Below are 17,285 nucleotides of genomic sequence, written 5' to 3' on the forward strand. Positions count from 1 at the left end.
CACTTTCTTCTGGGGAGGACATTGGTAATCAGTAAGAAGTGGAATGCCCCCTGGGATCCTTGGGGGCAGCTAATGACTTCCCCTCCTTTCACTTCTCTATCTTAGATCATCTATCTGTCTAATGAATCAAAGTGCCTTGCTCTGTACCTAACAAGAGGCCCCAAATCTTACTTGCTAGTGAGGCAGGATGAGGCAGCTGACAGCAGTTATTCCACAGAAATAGTTTCAGCAGGAAACTGTTAACCAGGAGAAATTAGATGCAAGCAGAAATTTATGACTGTGACAGCTCTGGATCATTCTTTTGGTGTTCTTGGTTGTTTTTGATTGTTTTCGATCAGAACTCGACAGGCCACAATGTGAGAATAAGGCCTCGTGGTAGGTAAAAAGCCATTTAGTGGCACCTCAAGTGGAAGCTCTAGTGATTTAGTACACTTGAAAGACTTTAACCCACTATGACCAAGACTCCTCTCCTGGAACATTGCAGGATGCCTACCTAAAAGTAAGGGCCCTTATATTCTGATATGCCTGAGGGATTTTTATTTAATCATTGTAGGTGTATTAGAAAATTCACTTTGAACAGCTTTAGAACAGTTGAGATTTCACAGAGCTCCCTAGGCCTCTGAACTTTTAAGTTCAAATGATTGGAAAGAGTATCAGGAATTTACATAGGCCAAACTCTAAGTCTTCTGGGGGTAAAATAAAGCATTTTCTCCCCAATTGTGTATGATATGACATTTGACAGCTCAGTTCACAAGGTATCTTTTAGGAAAGAGGAAGGTAGGAGGGAAGGCAGGAATGCAGGAAGGCAGGAAGGCATGCATCTTTCTTCACTTTAATATTCTCCATTCTAGTTTCCATAAGGAGCATAAGGAAATTATCAGATGTTAATGTGGTATTCAATGTGTACTTTTCCTTTGTTTTTATTTTGCTATTTTTATATTCTGTCCTCCCCCATTTTTATTCCACTTATTTTCTCCATTTTCTACCCTAATTTCTTTCCAATACACATTCCCCATTTCAGAAATTGTTCATTTTTATCTATAAGATGAGCACCTCTCAGTAATCATTGTTGTTAAAAAAGAAAACATAATTTTTAACATCCATTCACTATATACTGTACCTCAAAGTTCTTTCCTTTGTACATGAAAGGGAGGAAGGTGTTTGGCCACTGTCATTGACAGATGCCAGTATCAGTGTTATGCTTTAGCAAGTTTCACTGACTCCTGACTTCCTTTTGCCCTGAACACTCTCCAGTTTGTCCCCTGGGCACTCCAGCCCTGCTGTGAAGACTCATTCAGTTTCATTCCCCAGGACTCTATGAACTCTGAAGCCCAATATGGGCTTGTGCTAGGCAGGGGGTTATTTCATGAAAACCAGCCAAGATTTCTTTTCTCTCCTTTCATCACTTGACTCTCAGTTAAGCGTCTGGTGGGAAATTTTCGAGGTTACCATCCGGCATCTATACCTCAAGGAGGACAATTGCACTCTGTAATTGGAAGCTTCATCTGAGCCTTAGTCTGGAATTTTATCACAAAGAGTACCTCAAAGTCAGAGGCAGTAAATTAGGATATGGGGAATCTTGTCATTTACATACTGTCTACCAACATATGGCAGTATCTGTAAATGCCAACCACAGTCACTCTTAATTAAAAATTTAGACAGTAGATATATAGAAATACGAAGGCTTTTTTCTAAGCCTTTTTACATTATTCAACCTGTCCATATGTCCACAAAAAAAAAAAATTGTTAAAAAAAAAACCCCACAGCAGGGGTGGGGGTCAAAAAGTCAAGACTGGGGAGTTCTGTTTTCCTTGATTTAACATCCTATTAAAACCCTATATGAACAGATTTATATAAAGCTTGCCATCTGATAGGACAACAGTGATTTCATCTCATTACACTGAAGTAAATATATAAATAAATTGAAAATATATTAATTTTCAATCTGAGACTGAATTTGCATATGCCTGGAGTTATTTTTCTTTCCTTGTCTGTTGAAACAAAATGAATTCACAAAGAAAATGTGTCATGTAAGGAGAAAGTATAACCAATTAAGATAACAAACCATTTTCAGTCATTTTTAGATATACTTTCAAATAATTGATATGTTAATTATAAATCTTTTCACATTTTTTATTAAGTGGAATTGCTAACCAGTAAGATTGTTTTCTAGTATAGTTTACATAGATTGTACCAGAAAATTAACAGAGTATTCCTAATGAAATACTCTTCAATTGAATTTAACATAATTCACTGATTCCTATTATTCTTCCTCCCAATTAGTCTTCACAGTTTTATTTGAAATTAATGAGGCTTTGTGACTCTGTTTCTTGGTGTCTTCCAAACATTTTGGAGAATTATTTTCTCTTCAAATATTTTTTTCTGCTTTATGTCTTCTTTTCTCTCTTCTGGGACTCCAAGTAAATATACATAAAACTTTTTCACCGTATCTTCTGGATTTCTTGCCCTCTATCTTGTACTTTCCATATTTTGTCTCTTCAGCTTTACTGTGGATGGTTTCTTCTCACCTCTCTTCTTATTCATGAATTCCACTTTCATCTGTGTTTACTCTGTCTTCAAACACATCACCTGAGCTCCCCATTTTGGTTTTTGTATTTTTCAGTCTTAGTGTTTCCTAGGCAATTCTTTTATTTAAAACCAGAATGTCATGGTATCCAGTTTCCAATTCCTTGATAACATTTTAAAGTTTTTATTTCCACTAATATAGTACATTTGTTTTGCCCAATCTGAGCCTAATATTCTCACTTTATGGCATACCTGTGGGGCTTTATCTGCTGTCTGTCATTTGTGCCGACTCTCTTTCATGTTGTCTTCTTTCCTTGTGCCCTAATTATCCTTGTGTACCATAGTATTTGAAACATGTAGTAGAAATATTTTGAAGCCAAGATAATGTTATTATCAGCTGGAGATGATTTTCATTTGCTTCACAGGTGTCTGTAGATGCTAGCTTTCCAGGTTCACCTTAATCTAATTTGTCTTGGTCACCAAAATGACTTAACACTGGGCTGCAATGTGTTCCAAGACTGTTTGACTTCTAGTTCAGTCTCCCATGTAGATCTGGTTCCTGCATTTAATTTATGCTAGGGAAGTTCATCCAGGGAGCTCGCCCTTGGCAAGCTGTAGATTTCAACTTTTGTCCCTAAAGCTCTGAAGCTCTGTCAAAGACCTGCTCAGCAGCTCCTCTGGATTAGCAGATGATCCTAAGCCAAAGCATTCCAAATTCTGGGCTCATCTTTCTGATTTCCTTGTCTTACATCTTGGTTCAATTACTCCTTATTATCTTGGTAGGTATTTAACGCTTGGAAAGATTTTTTTTAGTTCATCTATATATTCAAATTATAATTAGCAAGTGGGTTTGTTCAAATTACTCATTCTGACTTTACTATAAACAGAAGTGCTTTTCTAATTACTCCTAACTAGGGAGTTTTTAGAACGCTACAAAATAACTACACTGGTAAGCATATACAACCATAAAATTATTTTCACTGGGGATGAAGATAAGGTAGATCTTATTGGAAATTTTTCCATTAGTCCCAAATCCATACTGATGGGTAAATGACCTGATAACTCCGTGCAAGGATTTTCCTATATTTCAAAAAAAATTTATAGAATATTCTATCTTTGAGAGAAAGAACAAATACCAATAAAAATTGCCAGTTTATTCATTAAGAACAGAAAGAAACTACATAAAGAAACGTAAGAGAAATCGTGTAAAAAATTGAGGACAAAAGCAACATCCTAACAAAACCTATACACCAAGATAATTTATAGTTTGCATATGTTTATAGATATAAAAAAACTGCTATGATCAAGTCTCAATGACTCTCATAATTACAAATAGTATGTATTTGTGTACTGAGGTATATATGTGTATAAAAGATAAAGTAAGAAATGTGTGAGTGGAATGATAAGGAATTAAAACACGGTGGCCTACCCTTCTCCACCTCTCCCCCATGAATTGACACAAGTTGTAAGTGTTCTCAGGCAACCATTGGTTTAGGACAAGCAAGGAGTAAAGAGAGAAATGTACTGTCCAAGCCCAATGTCTTCACTCAGCAGAACTTAATGATATACCTAAATTCAAAATATCAGGAGAATGAAGAGGTCTGTCCATAAGAAGGCGACAAATGGAAAAGTATGTGTCACTGTACATCCCAGGAAAATTAGATCAGGGAGATGTGAATTCACCTACAAAGTTTAGAAAATCAATCAGTCCCTGTACTTACTGAGTACCAGCTATAGGTAGGTCACTGTATTCAGCAATGAAACATTAGTAACTGACATAAAAGCCAGTCATTTATGAAATATTTACTGAATGTCTACTACATACCTAGCAATTAATATACACCTACTGAAACAAACAAAGATTCCTTTCATCTAGAGCAGTACTCTTGCAGGGGAAAATAGACAATGTGCAGTTATCATATAATAAACCAATACAAGTATCTAAGAAGTAGAGCAAAGTTAAGATGGAGCTGTAGTGGCCTCATGGAAAAAGTGACACTCAGATAACAGAACAAGGTATCCCAGGAGGCAGGAAGATATCATACAGTCATGTATTAGTCATGTAGATATCTGAGGGACAGTCTTCTAAGCAGAGACAACCAGCCACTAGAACAAAGGCTTTAATGTGAGAGGTTACCTGGCATGTTAGAGAAATGGGTAGGGAATGAGTATGGCTGGAAAGGGGTATACACAGAGGAAAGGAATGGAACATAATAAAAGCTATAAACACACAAATATGTAAGGTCTTACGGGCCTTGAATCTGAGTGAAATGGGGCAACACTGCAAGTTTTTTTTTTTTTTGAGACAGAGTTTCACTCTTGTTGCCCACGCTGGAGTGCAATGGCGTGATCTCGGCTCACCACAACCTCCACCTCTGAGGCTCAAGCAATTCTCCTACCTCAGCCTCCTGAGTAACTGGGATTACAGGCATGCACCACCACACCCAGCTAAGTTTGTATTTTGAGTAGAGATGGGGTTTCTCCATGTTGGTCAGGATGGGCTCAAACTCCTGATCTCAGGTGATCTGCTCACCTCAGCCTCCCAAAGTGCTGAGATTATGGGTGTGAGCCACCTCGCCCAGCCCAACGCTGCAAGATTTTAAGCAGAGGAGTGACATCATGTCATATTTTAGCAATATTACTTTAACTAGTAAGATGAGAATAGATTGGTGTGGGAAAAGGAAAGGCAAGGACACCTGTTAAGAGACTATTAAGTGCCTGAGAGAAACCCAGGTAAGAGAGATGGTGGTAAAATGGAAGTATTGGGGAATTTAGTGGAATAGTAATTCTGTAACACTTGTTTCTACCCATAAGTAGGAATGCAGGTGTCCTCACCTGCCTACCTGAACATAAGTATGCATAGAATTTCTCTAAATTAAGGCAGTTTGATTTAATCTATGTCATGCTCAGATTCAGAAACTGATAATTTTAACAAAAATCAATTGCTTTAGAATAAGGACCACACAATACAAAGAATTTTCATTTACTATATATAGTTAAATTTCTCAGATATTATAGACCTGTATTATAATGGCAAGTTTTAGGGGTTTTTGTTGTTGTTTTATTGTGGGTCTTTTTTTTTTTCTTTTCTTTTATTCTTTTTTTTTTTTTTAGACAGAATCTCAGTCTTTCACCCAGGCTGAAGTGCGGTGACACAATCTCAGCTCACTGCAACCTCCGCCTCCTGAGTTCAAGCGATTCTTCTGCCTCAGCCTCCCGAGTAGCTGGGATTACAGGCACGTGCCACCACACCTGGCTAATTTTTATATTTTTAATAGAGACAGTGTTTTTCCATGTTGGCCAGGCTGGTTTCACCTGAGCTCAGGTGATCCACCCACCTTGGCCTCCCAAAAAGCTGGGATTACAGGTGTGAGCCACTCCGCCGGCCAAGTTTTAGTTTTGACCACCAATAACTTTTTAAATAGATTGGGTGGTGGATACCTGGAATCTGAGTGAACAGAAGTCAGCGGCTTTTTCATTTGTTTGTTGTTGTCATTTGAGACAGAGACTCGCTCTGTCGCCCAGGCTGGAGTGCAACGGTGTGATCTTGGCTCACTGCAACCTTCGCCTCCCAGGTTCAAGCGATTCTTCAGCTTAGCCTCCCAACTAGCTGGGATTACAGGCGCCCACCATCACGCCCAGTTAATTTTTTGTATTTTAGTAGAGGGGGGTTTCACCATGTTGCCCAGGCTGGTCTCGAACTCCTGAGCTCAAGCAATCCACCCGCCTCAGCCTCCCAAAGTGCTGGTATTACAGGCGTGAGCCACCGTGCCCGGCCCAGTGGTCAGTGTGTAAACTTGCTGAACTAATCCACTGTCCTACTTTTCATTCATTATTATTTCTTTCTATCTTCTTCCATCTTCCCACATATGTTGCATGGTCTTTATAAGCTCCATCAGCAGCCATGTGTTCTCCAATTTTATTTTCATTCATGCTATCATCTGTGGTAATGCCAGGAAGGCTTTTTTTTCCCCTCCCATGTACTTTAATATATTATTCCTCAAAAAATAGCCTCCCTGCTGTGTTTTTTCTGAGTATGTGAGAAAGACAGAAGAGCCAAGCTGCAGAGAAAGAGATTCTGCCAGGTACTGTGTGATCTTGCATGGTTTATAACCTCCAGTCTTTTCATCCATGACATGAGGATAACAATACCTTGTTAGAGGGCTTTTGTGAGGATTACACAACCCAGGGTATGTACAATGCCTGTGAAAGTGCCTGGTTCAGAGGCCAGGACTCAATACTTCTGAGTACTGTCTGCAGGCCAGCAGCTTCTCTCACTTCCTACTCTAGTCATTTCTACTGCTATTTGGTTTTCTGTTCTTCACTTACCAGTAGCTCTATGATCTGCATGTTCTGTAATTTACTACTACTAACTAATCTTACTCTATATGAGTTATTTTCAGCATCAAATGATATAATAAGTAGAATATTCAATAAATGTATTTGGGATATAACAAGTCCTCAACTGGTAATCATTAGTCTTTATTTTTGACATTTTATTACCAAAATTAATATCTATCTTCTCTTCCCACTAGGAAGAAGGCTCATCAAGGACAGAGATATTCATCTGTTTTATTCTCTGATACATTCCTAGTGCCTAAAGCAATGCCTGGCACATAAGATATAGTCAGTAGTTAACGAATAAATTAGTAACTGAATGAATAAAACATTTTTACTTATTTCAGTTGCATTAATGCAGTGTAAGTTACAAGTAAGTTACCTTGCCATCACTGAGTATTATAACCTTTTTTGCCAACACATAAAAGGTATACATTTATAACTTATTTTGTTTTGTATTTTTTTAATGACTGGAACAGTTAAACATTTATTTAAAAAATTATTGAGGTTTTGACATTAGTCATAAAGCAGGCAAGGCTGTGAAAAAGTTAAGAAATATCCAGCATTTCAAGTGGGAGAAATGTCTTACACATGAAATAAGGTAAAATTATAAAATATTTCTCATCTTTTCTTTAGGGTGAAATTCTCTGGCACTCTCTCTTCTCAATTTCAAGTGATGACGTAAGAAAACGTAAGATATCTCGCAGAAAACACAGATGAAATCAGATGTGAAGGCTTCCCTATTTCTTCCATTACATTTCCCACCCTTCTGCATATTCACCCATGCTTCCCATTTGTCTGCTGTTCAAATGGATGAAGTGTCTCTGGTCCTATCAATAATCAACACATCCATTTGTATTCCCGACTCCATCTTTTCTTCCCTACTCAAGCTCTTCTCTCCTAGAATTATCATTCTTTTTTCCATCATTGGTCTCTTTTCCTCTACTTGATTATTTTCACCAACATATTAAAATGTATAGGAAGGACAATAGGTTAAATATAGATAATGAACTTTTGGCTTTTACCTTTCTTAACACTGGTCTGAGGAATTCTTCACCCTAGAGGATAAAGTGAAGAGTTAAATTCCTTTCCTTTTGCATACTTAGAAAAAAGCATAGAGAGGTAAAATTTAAACGTGGCCATGAAAAGGGGGGAATAGATACTAAGCATGCTTTTTTTTTTTTTTTTTTGACTCAGGATGGAAGGATAATTCCAGATGTGAGTAAATATTTTTCTCTCTGGCTTTGGTGGACTGTAAAAAACAATGCATTGAATAAATGCAAGTATCACCAATAGTACTGGAGGCTCTGCCTTTATAACTTAGGAAAGAAGACCAATTCTGACTCACTGGCTTTGCAAACCAAACCAGGGCCTAAGTTTAGGGTTGCAATGTGGTCAGGTTACCAGAGAGTGCTCTTGATATTTAAATATCTACTCATCTGACAAAGGGCTAATATCCAGAATCTACAAAGAACTCCAACAAATATACAAGAAAAAAACAACCCCATCAAAAAGTGGGGAAAGGATATGAACAGACATTTCTCAAAAGAAGACATTCATACAGCCAACAGACACATGAAAAAATGCTCATCATCACTCGCCATCAGAGAAATGCAAATCAAAACCACAATGAGATACCATCTCACACCAGTTAGAATGGCAATCATTTAAAAGTCAGGAAACAACAGGTGTTGGAGAGGATGTGGAGAAATAGGAACACTTTTACACTGTTGGTGGGATTGTAAACTAGTTCAACCATTATGGGAAACAGTATGGCAATTCCTCAAGGATCTAGAACTAGATGTACCATATGACCCAGCCATCCCACTACTGGGTATATACCCAAAGGATTATAAATTATTCTACTACAAAGACACATGCACACGTATGTTTATTGCGGCACTATTCACAATAGCAAAGACTTGGAATCAACCCAAATGTCCATCTGTGACAGACTGGATTAAGAAAATGTGGCACATATACACCATGGAATACTATGCAGCCATAAAAAAGGATGAGTTTGCGTCCTCTGTAGGGACATGGATGCAGCTGGAAACCATCATTCTTAGCAAACTATCACAAGAAGAGAAAACCAAACACCGCATGTTCTCACTCATAGGTGGGAACTGAACAATGATGAAACTTGGACTCGGGAAGGGGAACATCACACACTGGGGCCTATCATGGGGAGGGGGAGGGGGGAGGGATTGCACTGGGGAGTTATACATGATATAAATGATGACTTGATGGGTGCTGACGAGTTGATGGGTGCAGCACACCAACATGGCACAAGTATACATATGTAACAAACCTGCACGTTATGCACATGTACCCTAGAACTTAAAGTATAATAATAAATAAATAAATAAATAAATAAATAAATAAATAAATAAATATCTGGATGTGCCCTCGGTGTATGGGGTGCATGGATGCTATGTTGATAGCCTAGGGGTATTCTGTGGGGCCTACCTTGCCTCATAAAATGACTTTTTCACATTGACTGGTCTCCAGCACTGGACTAGAGGGTAGGAGACAGGCTTAACAAGGACTTGAAGAGTCTATACTCAGAAAGCCAGGGACAATTGATCCTGCAAGAGTAAGCTGACTTTGAGTTACAGCCCAGACTTCAGCATTAAATACCCAGAGTAAAGGGCCATCAACCAGAAAAGAAGAAACTATGCAAGATCTGAGTCTTTTTCTTCACCACAGGGATGCAAAAGCAACACCCACCTTCCATACACAAAAGAGAGAAACTATATTAGAAAGAGGCTGGGGGAGGCATCATAATAACATGATTATTCTTTTCTTCTAAAAATATTTATCAGTAGGATGATTTAAATCATCATATTGGACTAGATTTTAACCTGAAAAGGATATTTAATTAACTTTTCTCCTCTAGCTGGCAGGTGTCACCTAATGAACAGGCAAGATTAACAGTAGACAAAACAAAATTACAAATTTTTTGCAAATCAAAAATTTAGAATGAGTCACATTGTATAATTCTATTAATCTGTTTACTTGTTGTAAAAAATAAAAATAAACTAACTCCTTTAGCAGTAACTACCTTATCAGCTACAACCTCATTTTTTTACCCTTTCTGAACTTCTTGAGCTAATTTTCTTCCTGCTAACACCATTTTCCCCCTCTGCTTCCATTCTCTCTTCACTTTTACCTCAATTGATCGTCCCTCTTTATCACATCACCAACATTTTTCTTGTCAAGATCATCAGTGAGAGTCTAGTTGCTAAGACCAATGGGCATTCTTCTGCCCTCACTTTACCAATCTCACAGCACCATTTGGCACAGCTGAAAATTTCCTCGCTCCAAAATACATTCTCATTGTAAATTTTATTATTCACAGATCTTGTCTACCTCCTTTTGCTTGGTACTTAGCTCTGTCATTTCCATTTCTTCACTATTTCTGTGTGACCTAGTCAATGACATTGGTAACATACCATCAATATTGATGCCTCCCACCACTTCCCAGGAGTTTCAATGCCATAGAGCCAATGGCCAACCTGATATCTTCACTTGAAATTGCACAATTTGTTAAAAACTGAAGAGTAGACATTATGTTTCTGCTTTTCTTCCCTCAAGCCCCATACCCAGTCCACCAGCAAAATCCTTTGGTCGTATTTTCCCAAATCCTTATACTGATCATGATCTTCAAGACCACTACACTCTTCCAGTCATCATTATTCCTCACCCAGACTCAACCATTTAGCACTGAATTGGTCTTTCTTTGCATCCCCTTTTGTCTTATATTCATGATGGCCACAGCAACTTTGTGAAATTTTTGTTTTCAAAATTACTCACTTATAGGAAAGTAATACAGCTACAGTATGTTTGCTTGATACTGAATTTAAAAAAAATGTATCTTGCAGAAGGCAGTTTCATCACCTTATCTCGTGAAAGAGGCTACCATATGAAGTTTCACTCTATGAAGGAGTAACCATATGAAGTATAACCAGTATGTGAAGTTTACATTTCCCCACAAGCAAATGCCTGTGTATAAAATAAAACTCACACATGGCTTATTTTTGGGGGGCAGAAAAACTGAGAATAATTTTAAACAAAAGATATTCTTTAGAAAAGACATAAAAATTGAGAGGGAGACACCCAGCAGAATGAGAAAAAAATAAAGATGATAAAGTATACTATAAGCAAAGTGAGAGTTCAACAACTATTTGCTGTTTATGCTGAAAAGGCTTTCCAGTGAAATCAGTGCAATGCCTGGCACTCAGACTTTTTCTCATGTTCCCAGGCTTGACAAAAATAAAGAAGACGTTGAAAGAAAAGTTTGCATGGATTCTGTTGAACTGAAGAGGGCAGATGGACATCTCTTTAGAAAAATGACAATAGCTCTGGCCATCCGTCTCACAAATGTGTGTCATTAATTCAGCAGAGACAGTGAGAAACAGCATAGATCAAACCAAATCTGAAGTAAAGTAGAAATGGTGCTGGCCTGGGAGTTATAGAATCAGAGTACTACTCTGAATCCTTATTAATGGGTAGTGTGAACTTGAGCAAGTCCTTGAACCTCTAGTTGCTTACAAGTTATCTGGACTAGATCAACTTCAAAGTCCTTCTAATTTGTATCTTCTAGAATGTATAATTCTAATGTCACTGTTGGAAAGCCAACAAATGTTGTACTGATTGTGGTAGATTGATAGAATTGTTTTCACATACAAAGAAGGCATGATGCCTTTAGACATGTGGAAAAAATAGCCATTAAAGGTGTCCCTAACAGAATATTTTGAATCACTGATTGATTATACCTCTAAAGTTCCCATTCACTTACATGAGTTTATGTTTTGGAAACTTACCAAAAGTCCTTTGCTTGAGAACAAAGAAAAGTCAATTCTTCATTGTAGACCATTTGAAATAAGATGTTGGAAAAGTTATTATGGACCATAAGATGTCTTAGGTATGTGTGTTGCCTGTGAAATCTCAGAGTATAAAATTGTTAAACCGTATTGCTTAAACTGCATATGAGAATAAAGATTGAAAATTTTTAAAATACATAGGATTATATGTTACATTCGATTTGCTATGGTTTAAAATAAGGGGATTCAATACATTCAGGAAAAGATTAAATAAAATTTTAACTCAGGCAATGCCTTTGGCACACAATTTGGATAGCAGGTTAAACCAAGGTTTATAGCTCTGCAGTAAGCTGATGCTCGTTCAACAACTTAATGTAGGCTCTGAGAGAGTACATTTTACATGGAATAATTTGGAAGAAAGGAATATCAGTTAAAGAAATGGTAGAAGAGTAGGCTCATCATAGCAAAAAAGTAGAGTCATTCAGCAGAAGATACTGCCCTCTTCAGAGTGAAGCCCATGGATAAGATGGCAAATAACGGAGATTAAAATAGTTATCAATGACTTAGTGCCTCCTACACTTCAGGCCCTGTACTAGGTGCTTTATATTTCACATTTCATTTCATCCTCAAGGCAAATCTAGGAGTTCAGTTGTATTGTCTTCGTCTTGCAGTTGAGGAAATGAAAGCTTAGAAAAATTACTTAATTTTCAATGATAGCAAATGCAGTACAAATCAAAATGAAGAGTAAAACCCATGTCCATCTGTAAAGTTCCCATTTACTTACAAACTGTTACTTACTGTTTCCAAAGCCAATACTGTTTCAGCTACTTGAAGCTATGTAAATGGCCAAAACATTCGTGTTCTGGGAAGTTGTGTAAGAGAATCAAGTGAAGAATTGTTACATCACAGAGTACAAGTATTCATAAAGGACAACTACATAAAGTGATTTAGGATGACTTCAGAATGGAAACTTGTTATTTCCATGGTTTCAGAGCACCAGATTGCAACCTTTTTATCTGAGTGGAAAAAAAGATTCCTGTATAAACTCCAAATTATTAAATTATCAAAGAAAATTATCTGGTATCAATTTTTGTATTTAAATAAAAGCCTAAATATTTTTTATTTGAAATTTCAAACTCTATCCACTTTATGACAGCCCAGCTTCATACATTGTATAAAAATATCAAGTGCCACTTTTTAAACTTCTATGTTTTCCCCCACCCTGAAATTTGTTGAACTCATACCTGATCTGGGAAACAATATGTTCGACTGGTGTGTAAAAATCCTAGCTGGTTAATGAGAAAGAACCTTTTAGTCATTCAATAAAAAATGGATAAAATGCTACCAAAATTACCTGTTGATACGAAAAAGTTGAGTTTTTTGCTAATCGTGGTAAGGAATATCACCGCCTTCATGTAATCTTGATAGAATTTCAGAAGCAAACAACAAAGTTAGGATTTTTTTTTAGATGGAGTTTCGCTCTGTCGCCCAGGGTGGAGTGCAGTGACGCCATCTCAGTTCACTGCAAGCTCCACCTCCCGGGTTCACGCCATTCTCCTGCCTCAGCCTCCCGAGTAGCTGGTGGCACCCACCACCATGCCTGGCTAATTTTTTGTATTTTTAGTAGAGACACGGTTTCACTGTGTTAGCCAGGATGGTCTTGATCTCCTGACCTCGTGATCCGCCCGCCTCAGCCTACCAAAGTGCTGGGATTACAGGCGTGAGTCACTGCACCCAGACACAAAGTTAGGATTTTTAAGAGGTTCTGATGTTGGTTTAAGGCAATGTATTTGTTTAGGTTTCGGTAAGGTTCATCATATTATAGTTTAGAATTGATGGACATAGTAAGACAAGCTTTTAAGGAGTGAGTTTCAAAGAGAGTTTTTGCAAGCAAACAGGCTTTCCATGCTATCTGTTGAAAAGTTCGACAGTCTAATGTTCATTTAAATGGGCTTACAGGAGTTTCTGAAATTAATAATAATTATTTGTAACTTATTTCTCCCTGAGCAAAGCTTTCCTAATATAGTAAAATCATGCTAATGCAGAAAGAAACTTTCATGTGTATACATGGTTTTGTTTCCAGAATCATGAAAATACAAAATTATTTTAGCTGGGCATTTATTTTGATCTATGAAAATTAATTCTTTATTACATTTGGTTTATTAGTAATCTTTGCATAGTTTTGGGGAAACTTTGAAGAGTATTTCTTCATGAAGTATGTTTGAGAAACTTTTATGTTCAAAGAAGCTTCGAATAAATTCTTCTCATTGATATCAATAATTGCTATTATTGATGGATGTTTTTATGATATTTAAATAAATAGGATTCTCACTTTCCCATATGAAAACAGTCTCATGAAGCAACATAAATAGTCAAAACATTGGTGAAAAATATTTTGTGAAAAAGTCCTTCTGTGGGCATATACTTAATTCACCACTTTTTTATCCTGTCAATTATCAAGTATTCGACTAATAAAATAATTTATCCTACTATTGAACAAATAAGAGGACAAAAAACATTACCTCATAAAACACTACAAATATGCTTGGACATCAGAAGGATTGAACATACGTGCCTTCAATTAGTCTCCATCCTCAAGTAGAAAATAATGTTAACAAGTAAATGTGGTAAGAACTACAAAAGATGTAACACAGCAGAGGTAAAGAAACAGAAATGATTAGTTCTTACCACCTATCCCAGTAAGTGTCAACAAGAAACTAGTATTTGAGCTAATCATGAAGGAGGCAAAGACATTCCTAAATGAGAGATTCGAAGGTCTCAGTGATTAAGTCTAGGACATATAAATAGAAAAGTTGAATGGAATAGAAATGTCAGCCTGGCAGGAAGTTACTTTTACCTCTTTCTCTCTTCAGATTTAGTTCCTCTTCTTGACTAGAACAATAAATTTTCAAAAGAGCAATGCATTTCATTCTGTCTTTTATTGGTAGCATTTAACGCAATTATAATTAATTATATGTGAATGACACCTGTCTTTTTCAAGGGAGATTATTTTTGCATCTCTAGTATCTAGTACTGTGTCAGGCATATGTTTGAATGAATTATTAAGTGACTACATGAAATGCATAAATTAATTTGGTTCAGCCTATAATGAGGGTTTGTTTATGTTCTAAGAAAATCTTCCCTTTGGACGATTTCCACTTTGTTATATTTATATCTCTAAATTATCTATTGTCTGGAAATTCTAGTCATTTTTCAAATGCTAAAAACGACTCACTTCTCATTATACCAATCAATAAGGGCATCCCTATGCCTTGTGAAACAATATGTTTTCGATTTGTGTTAGTATAGCATACACTTTAGGTTATTCTAAACATTTTCCTTTGTCATTACTCTTGTGAAATTTGTTTCTTTGTCTTATGTCCTGTTACCCTTTTTCCTCAGAAGCCAAGTGGTTCATACAAGGATGGAAACCTTGGCCTTTACTTCAAAAGAACCAGCTCTCTCAGAGAAGATACTTAGTCTAGAAAGGTCAAAGAAGTAATTTAGGACAGAAGGTTTTCATAGTAAATGCTAAATGTTCGCTGTTTAGGTTGGATGTTCTCTTTTGAATTCTACCTGCCAGGCGTCCATCTATGACCTTTACGCTGTTGAGATTTAACTTAAAATTTGATATATCTTCATATTCTACATCACAAACTATCTTGGATGTGTTACATCACTTCTGACTCCTTGTTCCTCTCACCTGGCAGGAATCATCCAGCAGTGATGCTGGATGCAGGACAGACAGGCCACTGCTCCTCACTTCCATGTCCTAAATAGCTCTCACCTAAGTATTCTTATCTTTTTACCACTGGAGAGAATGGATACAGCTTCAGAAGCCTGAACACATCACTGCAGCCTCCAGTGGAACTGGCTTTACACATGAAATCTCTTTGCAACCCTTATGTTTTCCTTAGAGTTTCTGCCCTTTCTCCATTACAAATGGGAAGACAGTTTGTGAGTTACGGAGAAGTCATTAAATGATAGGGCTCTGGTGGGGTGGAGAGCTCACCTCCAAGAACTATATGGGAGGCTGTTTATTAGCAGTGCTTTCTTAGCAAGCCCCTTCATTTAGTAGTCCAAGATCTTTCTTATCTCCCTCATGCACTCCATCAAATATAATTTTAAAACCCTGCAGTTTGGGTTTTCATTTGCCAAAGGAAAAAAAAAAACGTTGGATTTAAAATAGGAAAAAATGGAAATTACTGTTGTAATAATCTGTGCAGATACAAACTATGTATGAAGCCATGTTGCTACACATTTGCTTGTTTAATCAGGTGAATAACAAAAATGAAGTCTGTACCATTTCATTCTTTGTAATAAAATTAGTAGAGAGTGACATTTTCTGCAAGTTAGAAAAAATGTCTTTTTTCTTCATTTGTATTTTTCTCACTCATTAAAACTAAGGGTAGGCATTATATTAATGACCCATAGTATATTCATTGAATAATATGTTTCTTTTACTTTAACAAGTTAATAAGCACCAATAATATGGCCAGACAATTGGACTAACTCTGTCAGAATCAGAAGGTTGGTGACAATTTAAAATGAGCCAGGTACAACCATGTTGCTTGAGAAATAGCATTTGTTTAGAGGGAGAATATGAAAATTTGTTCTAGTAAAACTTCATCTGAATGGGGCAATAAAAATAACTTCTGCTGTCTTGGAAAGTTATCTGTGGAAAGTGTTCTACTGATGGATGTATATTTTACACAGATGGACACAAATAGGAAGAATGGAGTAGACGGTTCCGCTTACAGGGAGGAACGTTTACGGCCTTATGTCAATGAAGCACAGGTTACGGCATGGCAAGAGTCTGTTTACCAAGGTTAGTGTGCCTCCTTCAACACAAGTCAAGTTTAAGGATTTATATCCCTAATTGGAGTATTTCTTAAGTGTTGGTTACAAATATTTAAAATAACAACATAAAAGTAAAGATAATTGAAAATATGTCTACTAGACCTCTTACAACGACCGTTTTAACATTTAAGAAAAAAACTGGAAGCCACAGCACTGAATATGACCTATTTGCATAGAATATCAAAGGAAAATTTGATTCCATTCTAGATTAAATTCTTCAGCCATCTCTAACTATGTTATTTACACCCAGGCTTTATAAGATTGATTAAATTGAGTTTTAAGTATCTTTGTATAAATAATATAGTCAAAGCTTGCTGACTTGAATTCAATTATATTCATTTTTGACAGTGTAATTGGTATCAGATTTAATTCTAATGATCTGCAAAGCTGATTTCTTTTGTCTTCCTAATTGTGAGAAAGGCTTTTATTTTCTTTTTTTAGCAGAACGAGGCTATTGTCATCTTCTCTTTACCCTTAAACAGAAAAAGTATTCGGTCTCAATTTATTCATACCAGAGAATAGAATACCAACTAATTATTATTCACTGTGCTGAAAAAATCCTATTAGGTGGTTCACATGAAAGAAAAAAAATAAACCCTGCTAACTATTTACTTTCCAGAGATTCACCCCTTGCTAATAAGTGACTGTAACCAAAGAAACGCTTTCTTATAGAAGGGTTATAACTTGTCATATTATCCCATTGACTGGCTTATGGATGTCTCTTTCTGTCATAGC

General features: G+C 36.7%; 1 long non-coding RNA gene across 1 annotated transcript in view; it reads right to left on the reverse strand.

The window, feature by feature from the left end:
* Positions 1-12,555, reverse strand: part of LOC117063008 — a 79,080-nt gene extending 66,525 nt beyond the window's left edge. Inside the window, exon 1 of the long non-coding RNA XR_004428665.1 lies at positions 12,489-12,555. This is a non-coding gene — a long non-coding RNA (uncharacterized LOC117063008). The remainder of the gene's footprint in view (positions 1-12,488) is intronic.
* Between the last annotated feature and the right edge of the window lie 4,730 nt (positions 12,556-17,285).

Source organism: Trachypithecus francoisi, unplaced genomic scaffold (genome assembly GCF_009764315.1).
Source record: "Trachypithecus francoisi isolate TF-2019V2 unplaced genomic scaffold, Tfra_2.0 Lachesis_group17, whole genome shotgun sequence".
Classification (NCBI taxonomy): domain Eukaryota; kingdom Metazoa; phylum Chordata; class Mammalia; order Primates; family Cercopithecidae; genus Trachypithecus; species Trachypithecus francoisi.